Source organism: Triticum aestivum, chromosome 5D (genome assembly GCF_018294505.1).
Source record: "Triticum aestivum cultivar Chinese Spring chromosome 5D, IWGSC CS RefSeq v2.1, whole genome shotgun sequence".
NCBI lineage: Eukaryota > Viridiplantae > Streptophyta > Magnoliopsida > Poales > Poaceae > Triticum > Triticum aestivum.
The window spans coordinates 509,732,981-509,745,551 of record NC_057808.1 but is presented as its reverse complement, the minus strand read 5'-3'; positions in this window follow the sequence as shown (position 1 = coordinate 509,745,551).

Here is a 12,571-nt window from a genome sequence, read left to right as displayed (position 1 = left end):
TGTGGCCACTCCACCCCTGATGCTAACACAAGTAGGCGGGGCCCTGCTCCCACGACGGCCTGTCGGTACGGCCAGGGGACGACGGGCCCCACCGATCGGCGAGAGCCCGGAAGACGGCTAGAGCCCCACCAGTCGGATCCGAGGGAGGTCGGCCTCCAGCAGTCGGCCAGCCCCTTCCTGGGGCCCCACGCACCATTAACCAGACGAGACGCAGAGTGGCTACAGTAATCGCCCGCCAGGCGGCGGGGCTGTAGCCACGCTCCCTGACCAAGCCTGCGTCGTTAACATCACGGCTACAGTGATCAGCAGCCGACAGGACCCGTGAGCGGCGGGGGCGGCTTGTCGGCCCCGTACCAGACCAGGCGGTGGGCCCCAGCAGTCGGCGGAGAAGTCGGCAACCAGAGAGACTGGCAGCCGGGTCCTACACCCGGCCAGATTACTATTGTACCCCTGGGGGCTAGGCCTATATAAACCCCCCAGGGCACCCATGCAAAGGGTTCCCAACCTGTTAGAACTAGACCAACCCATAGAGAAAGGAGAGAGCTAGCCTTGCCTTCTCCTACCTCTAGCATACAGCTCGAGGAGCACCATTGTATTCACTTGTGCCTTAGTGATCATGCAGAGACCCCGCAGAGCAGGACTAGGGGTGATATCTCCTAGGAGAGCCCCGAACCTGGGTAAAGTGCGCCGGCGTTCGTGTCTATGCCTTATCCCGCTTCCAGGCACCGGCGATGTTCTACTCGCTCCCACCATGATAAGCCATCCATTGGCATATGTCGCACCCAACCCCCGACATTTGGCGCCCACCATGGGGCGAGGTGCACCGTCATCCGGAGACCTGTTCTAGACGCGAACCTTGTTCCTTCCCGGCGAGCACAGCCAGCCCGGCACGCCAGACGGAGTCTGCACCGACGCGCTGCATGGCGCGGAGGTCGCCTGTGCGGTGAGCTGCCTCGCTGATCTTGTTGGCGAGGTTCGCCTCTCCGACAAGCCTGCATCTGACGCGGGCTCTGATGGTGCCGAGAGCCGCCTCGTCAGCCTCCTCGATCAGCTCCACGTCCCCAGCGAGCCTGCTGTCGACTTGGAGTCTGTTGGCTCCACCGACCCAATGCTTGTCGACTCCGACACTGCGTCGTTTGACGCGTTCCCCGCCAACGTGGTGGTCTACGACGAGCCGCTCCCTCGCACGGAGAGCGGCGAAAGCGCCGTCACGGAGGTGCTTGTCATCGGCTACAGCGAGCACTCCGGCGGAGGTGCTCACGACCCACTCAATGCGGCACTGCAAGACCTGACTGCGCCTGTTCCAGAAGACGCCGACGCCGAGACGCTGGAAGCGCGCCGCGTCCAGCTCGTCGAGAGCGCCAAGAAGCTGGCGAACATGAGACGCCTGTCGGAGGCCTACCAGCGCGAGATGGACCGCGCTGTGGGTGGCACGCCGGCTCCTGATGGGCCTAGCCGCATCGGCATGGTCCGGCAACGCGGCGTGGCCATCGCTAGCCTGTTTGGGGCAGATTGCCCCGTCTACGCCACGTCAGCGGAAAACATACGAGCTGCCCAGGCAGCAGCAGAAGAGTTGGACAAGTTCGAGGGCGCAGAGCGTCGCCAGATGGCGGAGCGTGTCCAGCGACTCCTTGACGCGGCTGCTGAGCAGCACGGGGCCGGCTGTCGCACTGAAGCGCCCAACCGGCAAAATGACGATCCGCCTCCCCGCCGAGATCAAGGCGCGACCTCCCGGACACCAACTGGTGGCGCCCGCGGAAGAAGAGACAAGGAGCCGGCTGCCAACCGCAGCCGGACTCGCATCACTATCGAGCGCGACCAAGACGGCCGCCCAAGAGCAGTGGAACGACCGGACGACTGCCCGCCTCCTCCCCCTCGTAAGGAAAGGCGCGTCTCCCCACCGCCTGTTGAACACCCGACACTCGGCGACCGCTTTGGCCGTCGAGAAGGAGTCAGAGAGAACGATGCCCGCACCGGATCGACCATCTCAACCGATCCCTGGCGCTGGAAGAAGAAGACGAGCTGGGTCCGCCTTGTTTTGGCCCCCGCATTCGAGATGAGCCCTTCCCCAAAGGGTTCGCGCTCCCGAGAGACACACCCAAATACACCAGCTCCGTGAAGCCGGAAGACTGGCTGGTCGACTACTCCATAGCCATCAGCATCGCGAACGGCAACAAGCGCGTTGCCGTGAAGTATGTTCCGCTCATGCTCCAGGGCACGGCCCGGACATGGCTGAACAGCCTGAAGCCCCGCAGCATCAACAGTTGGGTCAACTTAACCGAAGCCTTTGTCCACAACTTCACCAGCACATACAAGCGGCCGCCCAAGCCTCGCCAACTCTCCTTGTGCATCCAAGGCCCCAACGAGTCGACTCGTGACTACCTCACACGCTGGGCTGAGCTCCGCAACTCTTGCGAGGGCGTGCACGTGGTGCGGGCCATCGAGTACTTCACCGCCGGGCGCCGAGAGGGCACCCTCCTCAAGCACAGGCTTCTCTGCAACGAGCCGGCGACCCTCGATGAGCTGCTGATCATAGCAGATAAATATGCCACGGCCGACTCCTCCATGAAGGCAGAGATCCAAGTTGATGCATCTGGCAAAGTGGCCCCTCAAGCTCCACGGACCCCAGCGGGCGACACCAGTCGGCGCCAGCAAACAAGCAACAACAAGCGCAAGGCCATGCAGCCGGCTTCCACAAGCCAGCAGGTGGTGACAGTCGAAGACTAGCAGCCAGAAGGGCAGCCTCCATCCAAGCGCCAGAAGGGCGGCAAGCCCAATTGGCTGCCTGCTTTCTCGTATGAGCAGACTCTTGACGCGCCCTGCAAATTTCACAGCGGCGCGAAGCCGTCCAACCACACCACTCGGAAGTGCCATTGGCTCACCAGGATCGCCAAGGGTGACGGCCTTCTGCCTCCTCCGCCTGCTGGGCAGCCGCCTCCTCCTCCACCCCAGCAGCCGGCAGTTTGACCAGTCGGAGCCATACAAGACAAGTATCCCGAAGAGCACGGGGCTTATGTCGTGTTCACCAGCGTGGCCGACGATAACCACAGCAGACGGCAACGACAGCAAGAAGTAAATGCAGTAGCATCAGAGACCCCCGAGTTCATGCATTGGTCTGAGAAGCCCATCAGCTGGAGCAGAGCCGACCTCCCGGATGTGATGCCCAATCCCGGCTCCTACGCCCTGGTTCTAGATGCCACCTTTGCCACTGATAGGCGAGCTGCTCGCTTTTCCCGAGTTCTGATAGATGGCAGCAGCAGCATCAACATCCTGTACAAGGATACCATGGAGAAGTTAGGAATCAAGCAAAGGCAGCTTCAGCCCAGTCGGACTATATTCCATGGCATAGTTCCTGGCCTTTCCTGCTCACCAATCGGTAAGATCTAGATAGACGTCCTCTTGGGAGACAAAGATCATTTCCGCCGAGAGCCCGTCTGGTTTGAGGTGGTGGACCTTGAGAGCCCATACCATGCACTACTTGGCCGGCCTGCTCTCGCCAAGTTCATGGCGGTCCCCCACTATGCCTACCTCAAGATGAAGATGCCGAGTTCCAAGGGAATTCTGACCATAGTCGGGGACTACAAGAAGTCGTACGCTTGTGCGGCAGATAGCAGTCGGCTGGCCGAGTCCCTTGTCATCGCGGCTGAGAAATGGCTCCTTGACCGAGTTGTGGCGATGGCAGGCAAGCAGCCGGAAATGTCACCCAACCCCAAGGAGTCGGAAGCCGAGGGCTCGTTCAAGCCGGCCAAAGAGACAAAGAAGATACCCTTGGACCCGGAGCACCCGGAGAGGCACGCTGTCATAGGTGCGAACCTTGACAGCAAATAGGAAGGCGAGCTCGTCGATTTCCTCCATGAGAATCGGGACATCTTTGCTGGTCTCCCAAGGACATGCCGGGTGTTCCGACGGATTTCGCCGAGCACAAGCTACATGTCCAGTCTGATGCCAAGCCGGTCAGGCAGCCCTTGCGCCGCCTGTCAGAAGAGAAGAGAAGAGTCGTTGGAGAAGAGATAGCCCGGCTGCTGGCAGTCGGCTTCATCATGGAAGTATTCTTGATAGAATGGCTAGGCAACCAAGTCGTTGTGTTGAAGTAAAACAAGCAGTGGCGCATGTGTATAGATTATACCAACCTCGACAAAGGCTGCCCCAAGGACCCCTTTGCTTTGCCGAGAATTTACCAAGTGATAGACTCCACAGCCAGATGCGAGCTATTGAGTTTCTTGGATGCATACTCAGGGTATCACCAGATCAAGCTGAACCCGGCCGACAGACTGAAGACCGCCTTCATCACACCATTTGGAGCCTTCTGCTACTTGACCATGACGTTCGGCTTGAGGAATGCCGGCGCCACATTTCAACGTTGCATGCAGAAGTGCCTCCTCAAACAACTCAGCAGAAACGCCCACGTTTATGTGGACGATGTTGTGGTGAAGACGGAGAAGCGTGGAACGCTGCTAGAAGAGCTCAAGGAGACCTTTGAGAACTTGCACCGATTTCAAATCAAGCTCAACCCGGAGAAATGTGTCTTCGGAGTACCGGCCAGCCAGCTTCTTGGATTCTTGGTCTCAGAGTGCGGCATAGCTGGATGGAAGTGCCCACCTGACTGCTGGATGTGCAGAAGTTCACCGGCTATTTGGCGTCCATCAGCCGTTTCATCAGTCGGCTGGGAGAGAAGGCTCTTCCCCTGTACCAGCTCATGAAGAAGACCACTTTTTTCGAGTGGAACGACAAGGCGGATGAAGCTTTTTTCCAGCTCAAGAAGATGTTGACCACTCCACCTGTACTGGCGGCTCCGACTCCTAAAGAGCCTATTCTCCTCTGCATCGCCGCCACCAGCCGGGTGGTCAGCACAGTCATAGTGGTAGAATGCAAGGAAGAAGGCACGGCACTACCAGTCCAGAGACCGGTGTATTACCTGAGAGAAGTGCTGTCAGCCTCCAAGAAAAACTACCCCCACTATCAGAAGATGTGCTACGGCGTGCACTTTGCCGCCAAGAAATTGAAGCCGTATTTTCAAGAGCACCCAATCACCGTGGTCTGCACAGCTCCACTAGCCGAGATAATTGGATGCCGAGACGCTTCAGGCCGAGTGGCCAAATGGGCCATTGATTTGGCCCCCTACAACATCTACTACCAGCCTCGCACCGCCATCAAGTCACAAGCACTCACCGACTTCCTCGTCGACTGCGCCGAGACCCTGTACCTGCCGCCAGCGCCCGACTCCACCCATTGGCGGATGCATTTTGATGGTTCCAAGATGCGCACCGGTTTGGGAGCCGGCATCGTCCTCACCTCTCCCAAAGGCGACAAGCTCAGATATGTGTTGCAAATCCATTTTGCCGCCTCCAACAACGTTGCTGAATACGAGGCACTCATTCACGGGCTCCGGCTTGCCAAAGAACTAGGCATTCGCTGGATCCTGTGCTATGATGACTCTGATCTGGTGGTCCAGCAGTCGTCGGGCGACTGGGACGCCAAGGATGCAAACATGGCAAGCTACCGCTTCCTCGTATAGCAACTCAATGGATACTTTGAAGGATGCGAGTTTCTCCATGTGCCAAGGAATGACAATGAGCAAGCAGATGCCTTGGCAATAATCGGCTCCACCCGTCAAGCAATATCAACCGGCGTCGCCCTACAACGCCTCCTCAAGCCATCTGTCAAGCCATCACCAGAGTCGGATTCCATCTTTGTGCCGGCTCCTTCTGAAGCAGTCGGATCCGACTTGAGGACCCCAGCAGCCGGCACAAGGAATTCGACAGGCGACCCGGGGACTGCAACAGTCGCACCCAGCCCGGGGACTTCAGAACCCGGCCCGGGGACTGCACAAATCGGCCCGAGGACTTCATCAACTCAGCAAGCGGCAGCTGACTCGAACCCGCCACCTCCCGGCCCAACCGCCCTCATGCAAGTAGCAGTCCTAGCAGTCGAAGAAATCGCAGCACCTTCATGGGCCCAGCCCATCCTCAACTTCCTGGTGCACAAAGAGCTGCCGACTGATGAAATCTCGGCCCGGCAAGTGCAACGCTGGGCAGCGGCATACACCATAGTCAACAGAGAGCTTGTGAGGCGCAGTGTCACTGGAGTTTACCAGCGCTGCATAGAGCCGGAGCAAGGCCAAGCAATCCTCAAAGATATTCATCAAGGCGAGTGTGGTCATCACGCGGCTTCAAGAGCACTTGTGGCCAAAGCTTTCCACCATGGTTTTTCTGGCCGACTGCTTTAGAAGACGCCGAAGACTTGGTCCAAAAATGCAAAGGGTGCCAGAAATTCCGCACCAAGCCACATAAGCCGGCTTCTGCACTCAAGACCATCCCCATTGCTTGGCCCTTTGCCATCTGGGGCTTGGACATGGTGGGACCATTCAAGACTGCACGAGGCGGCATGACTCATCTGCTTGTCGCAGTGGACAAGTTCACCAAGTGGATAGAAGCAAAACCAATCAAGAAGCTGAACGGTCCGACTGCTGTGACTTTCGTTTCCGACATCACCATCCGGTATGGCATACCACACAGCATCATCACCGACAATGGCACAAACTTTGCCAAAGGCGCCTTGGCCCGTTTCTGCGCGACGCAGGGCATCCGACTGGACTTAGCATCCGTTGCCCATCCGCAGTCAAACGGCCAGGTGGAGCGAGCAAACGGCCTCATTTTGTCCGGCATCAAGCCACGACTAGTCGAGTCTCTGGAGCGTTCGGCCGACTGCTAGCTCGACGAGCTACCTGCCGTCCTCTGGAGCCGGCGCACAACTCCGAACAAATCAACCGGCTTCACGCCTTTCTTCCTCGTCTACGGTGCCGAAGCCGTCATCTCGACGGACATAGAATTTGACTCTCCTCGAGTCACAATGTACACCGAAGAGGAAGCAGAAGAAGCGCGACAAGACGACGTCGATCTGCTGGAAGAGGGTCGGCTGTTGGCACTCAGCCGGTCCAGCATCTACCAGCAGAGCCTGCGCCGATACTACAACCGGAAGGTCAAGCCGAGATCTTTCCAAGAGGGAGACCTTGTGCTCCGGCTGATCCAGCGAACAGCCGGCCAGCACAAGCTCTCGGCGCCTTGGGAAGGCCCCTTCATCATCAGCAAAGTGTTGGGCAACGACTCCTACTACCTGATCGACGCCCAAAAGCCTCGAGCGCGCAAGAGGGACGACTCCGGCAAGGAGACGGAGCAGCCATGGAATGCAAATCTCCTCCGAAGATTTTACAGTTAATGAAGTACGTGCCATGCTACCTTTTGTATTAAAGTACGAAGACTACGGGTCCCCCGAGAAGAGCTCGGGTACTGCCCTCTTTTATCTATATGACAAAAATTATGCCTACGAATGTGTTATTCCCTTCGTGCCACTTGGCACCGGGTCCGACTAGTCTGCCCGGGGACTCGCCGCCTTGTACTATGAAATGCTTCCAGCAGCCGGACAAGTAATGTGCTCGCACTTAAGCTGTCTCCTGCCAGAAGCCGCAGCTCACAGAGCGACTGTCTGGTGGGTAAGAGAAAGGCAGAAAGAGTGCCCACGTGAAAAATGGCTAAGGACCCAAAGCATGTGCATAGTTCAAGCCGGCTTCCTACCTCTGCGACTAGCTGTTGAGAAGCCGGCCGGCCGACTTCTACTTAACTTGCTAAAATGTTCTAAAAAGGCTAAGTACTTGCCTCCCCGGAAGTAGCTAAGTGCTTGACCCAGCCGCAGTTCGCAGAGCGGTTGTTCGGCTGGCAAGACGGCAACCAAGGGAAGGTGGCAAAGGAAATGCCAAAGAGCAGCAAGCAAGAAAAGATAGAACTCGGAAAAATATTTACATAGCAAAGGCCCTTGCCCGATATTTAACGGAAGTTTAAAGATACACCCCGTGGGTGGAATTGTGCAAATCAACAAGTTCGTCGAGACTGATAAGCAGGTAAAGCAAAAGATAAACTGGCGGCTTAGGGAGCGGCAGACGGGTTCGGTGGATCGGAGGAGCCGGTGGCATCAGTTGGTTGAGCGGCCGGCTGGTCAGTCTCCGCTTGGTCGTTTCCAGTGGCAGCCGGCTCGCTTGGGCCTGGCTCGTTGCTGGAGGCACGGTCGAGCTGAGGTTGGCCGTCCGCTCCAACCTCTGGTGGCTCCTCTTTGCCTTCCTCCTCCTCCTCGCCTTCTTCCTCGCCGCTGGAGCCAATCACCTCGCCGTCCTCCGGGTTCAGCCCGAACCATTTTGGTGGCACCTCCGCACCGTTTTCGACTCGCTCTGGGACGAAGACACTGGTGTCGGTGATCTCGGCGATTGCCGCCGCACGCTTGACAAGATCATCTTCCACGACAACCAACTCCTCTTGAGCCTCCAGCCGAAATGTGGCTGACTGGGCTAGACTCAGCCCAGGATACCACGCCTTGACGAATTCCAAGGCCCGGCGCGCTCCAGCCCTGGCCAAGGAGCCCTTCCAGGCTTCAAGACGGCCGGCCGCCACCTCCAGCCAGTCGGCAGTCCGACTGGGAGTGCGTGGTGCCGTCATGTCCGGCCACAGGGCGGCGATCGCCTGGGCGCCAACACGCTGAAGGCAGCGCAGCATCCGGTGAGCCGGCCGAAGACGGGCCTCGATGCTCAGGAGCTGTTCGATAAGGGTTCGGGGGGCGTCGGCAGCGATCTGTGCGCCTTCCGCCCTCCGTCTTTCGCGAACGGCTTCAATGGATTGATTGGCGGTGTTGGAGTGAGCAGGGAAGAAGTCTGCCAAGACAGAAAGCAAAAAACCAAAGTTAGAGACAAGAGGCCGGCTCGGCCAGTAGCTGGCAGCTCAAAGAAGGAAAAAGAGGGAAGCTCACCATCGACTATGTCTTCCATCTCGTGAAAGCCGAAAGTCAGCATCGCCTCCCTCTCAGTCCAGGCCGAGCGTTCGGTCGCGAACTCAGCAAAGAGGCCGGTCTCCTTGTCTTCCACCTCCTTCTGAGCCTTCTAGAGGAGCTCCGCTTGCTCTGCCAGTTGCGCGACCAGCTGGTCACGCTCTTCAGCCAGCTTGCCGCATTCCTCCTCCTTAGCACGCAGCGCGGTGTTGGCTTCACCCAGCTGCTACTGCAAGCTGGCGTTGGCCTCTGCAGAAGAAAAGAAGAAGGGAAATGCGTCAGTAGCTAGCAGAGAAGAGGCAGAGTCGCCAGGGAGATCCGGCCCGACTGCTCAGCAGTTGGCCCGAATCTCAGGGGCTACAGCCCGCGGGTGCGCCAGCGCGCCCCCGCGGAGAAAGGAGTCATCAAAATCAATAGAAAGAAGAACAGTTGCCGGGGAGATCCGGCCCAATTGCTCAGCAGTCGGCCCAGATCTCAGGGACTACAGCCCGCGGGTGCGCTAGTGCGCCCCCGCAGAGAAAGAAGACTTACTTCGGCTCTCCGACAAGTCCGCAGCGAGTTGATCCACCTCCTGGACCTTGGAGTTGAAAGCGGCAGCACGAAGGTTAGGATAATCCTGCAGCAAGGATATCAGCACTCAGAGCCTGCTAATTAAAGTTACGAGCCGCCTGCTCAGCAGCCGGCCCGGAACTCGGGGACTACACCCAGTGGGTGCGCTGACGCGCCCCTACGAAGCAACACCAAAGTTAGAAACGAAGAAGCAAGAAGCGTACCCGGATGGCCTCCCGCGATGCCAGGAACGTCTTGTTGCAGTGCTTGATGGCATCGGCCTTGGCACGGAGTTTGGCTTGAACATCCAGGATCGCCTTGTTCAGAGGGCCCGTCCCGCCTCCCCTCACCCACCCAGTGGGCGCGGCGCTGGTCGCCTCGGTGTCCGGGATTGAGGAGCTCGCTGTGCCGACCCCCAGCGGGCGTGGCGCCGAAGCCGCCTTCGCAAGTCGGCGGCGCATCGGTGTGCCGACCTCAAGTGTCAGGCCTGTCGCTACCTCGTTTTCAGTTGGTGGCACCGGCGGGTCCGCCGGCTGCTCGCCTTGCGCGCTCCCAGACGGCGGCGGTGGAGGCCCTCGCTGGTGGCGCGGGGCGACTTCCCCCGCATCATCGTCGGGCCAGTCTTCAAGGCTGGCTCCGAGCCTCGAGCCGCCCGCCTCGCCGCCTCCTCCCTCGGTGTCGTCCTCCAAGGCTGCCGCGTCCAAGTCGGGGTCGTCGATGTCGCTCTCCGCTCGGTCGGGGAGGAATTGGCGCTCTGGCCCTGCAGCGCCGGCTGTCGGCTGGAGGAGGGGGCTCTGTTCAAAGGCCGAATTGGTCAGGTCATATAAGCCGGGCTTGGCAGCAAAAAAGATAGAGAAAAAGAAGGATAACTTACCATAGGTGGGGGGTCGGCGCGCGAGTACGGCTCCTTGCCAAACCGCCACTCCTCTGTGAGCTCGCAGTTCGCAAGATAGTTCACCGTATGAGCTACCTCTGCGTGAGGCATCTCCTTGGTGCACAGCCGGCTTGGGTCCCGATGCCCGCTCATCTGGCAGATCATGTGAGGGCGGCTCTGGAGCGGGAGCACTCGGCGCGCCACGAAGGCGGACAGCATGTCGGGCCCAGTCAGGCCCTCCGACTGTGTCAGCACTCGGAGTCGCGCGATGGCGGCGGCTCCAGCAGGCGACAGTGTCTTGGCCCGGTACGACTAGTTGGGCCGCCTCCCAGCCGGCGGGCCGGCTTTGTAAGCCGGCAAGTTGACCCATTCGCCCTCCGGGAAGACGCTCTTCACGTAGAAGTACGACCGCTGCCACATCTTCACCGACTTGATCAGCGGGATGGGAGGAAACAGATTTTCGGCCGCCGGCCTCCACACGGCGATAAACGCGCCGCATTGAGCTGGCACGCCCGCGACGAGGGTGCCGAGCTTGATGTAGAAGAACTCCCCCCAGAGCTCGATGGTGGGGAGGACGCCGAGGAAGCCTTTGCACAAGGTGACGAAGGCGGACAGCAGCACCACCGTGTTCGGGGTGAGGTGGTGCGGCTGAAGACCGTAGAACTCAAGGAAGGATCAGAAGAAGGTGCTCGCCGGCAGACTGAGGCCGTGCAGGCAGTGCGAGTGGAAGACGACCCGCTTGCCCTCCTCCGGCGCCGGCGCAATTTCCCTCTTCGGCGCGAGGCGGACCCTCACGTGGTCCTTGCTGGGCAGCCGCCACGTCTGGCGGAGGAAGTCGATGTGGTCATCATGAACCTCGGAGCCGTCCCATGCTCCGGAGCGCGCCATGGGGGGCATGGGGTTGGAAGATGAGCTCATCGGAGACGAACCACCGCAGTGCTCAGCATGGCTTGGAGGCGCTACGACAAGAGGAAGAAGGAGGAAAGAATGGGGAGGAGGGACGCGCGTGCTCTGCCGCTCCCCCCTCCTCCCCCTACTTACAGGCCTACGGGCTGCGCAGCCGAGGGGGCGATCGTGGGATTTACTGCGCCCACGATCCCACGCCCCCCACGTTTATCGCACGAGTTACTGCACGCAGTAACTCCGCGGGAACCTCAACCGCCCACCTCGGCCGCAGCGAATCCGCTCGCGTGCCGAGGCGTGGTAGTGGCGGGCCCCGCCAGCAGGCGCGTCCCATCGCGAGCGTGGGCCGGCAGATTAGCCCGGCCGCTCGATGCCACGTGACATGCCCACAATGGGCGGCAGCCTGGAGGCTTAGCAAGCACGCCACTTGGTTCCCGCCGCCGCACTCGAAGTTTGGATAGGTCAGGCTGGACGAGGCCGACTCCCGCCAGTCGGCTCGGCAGAAGCCGGACGAAACTCCACCTCGGCTCTTGAAGAAAGAAACTTCTGAGGTTCCTCGGCTGATCAGCCGTGGCACCTCACCAGCTTCGGGGACTACTGTCGGAGTAATGGGCCACGGGTAGGCTAACCCGAGACCGAGTGCCTTTCAAGACATCGGGGCTGGCTGCGCCCCTCAAGGCCTCAAGACGAGGTGCCGCCTTCTGGTGGCCGGCTGGAGGACTTGTGCTGGCGGCCGAGTCCCAGAAGCCGACATCAAGGCAAGCCGACTCCTAGTGGGCGGCTTCTAGAGAAGCCGGCCCCTAGCAGTCGGCCTGTGGCGCCAACAAAGCATGCGCCCTCATCAAGAAAGACAAGACAGGGAGGGGCTACAGCGTAGCCCATCCCCCCCCCCCCCCGATCCAGGGACGGGCGTGGCCACAGTGCACCGTACCAGCGGAGATCTCCGCCCGGCGCGGCACTGTTGCCACTCCACCCATGACGTCAGCACAAGTAGGCGGGGCCCTGCTCCCACGACGGCCTGTCGGTACGGCCAGGGGACGATGGGCCCCACCGATCAGCGAGAGCCCAGAAGACGGCTAGAGCCCCACCACTCGGATCCGAGGGAGGTCGGCCTCCAGCAGTCGGCCAGCCCCTTCCTCGGGCCCCACACGCCATGAACCAGACGAGATGCAGAGTGGCTACAATAATCGCCCGTTAGGCGGCGGGGCTGTAGCCACGCTCCCCTGACCAAGCCTGCGTCATTAACATCACGGCTATAGTGATTAGCAGCTGACAGGACCTGTGAGCGGCGGAGGCGGCCTGTCGGCCCCGTACTAGACCAGGAGGCGGGCCCCAGCAGTCGGTGGAGAAGCCAGCAACCAGAGAGACTGACAGCCGGGTCCTACACCCGGCCGGATTACTATTGTACCCCTGGGGGTAGGCCTATCTAAACCCCCC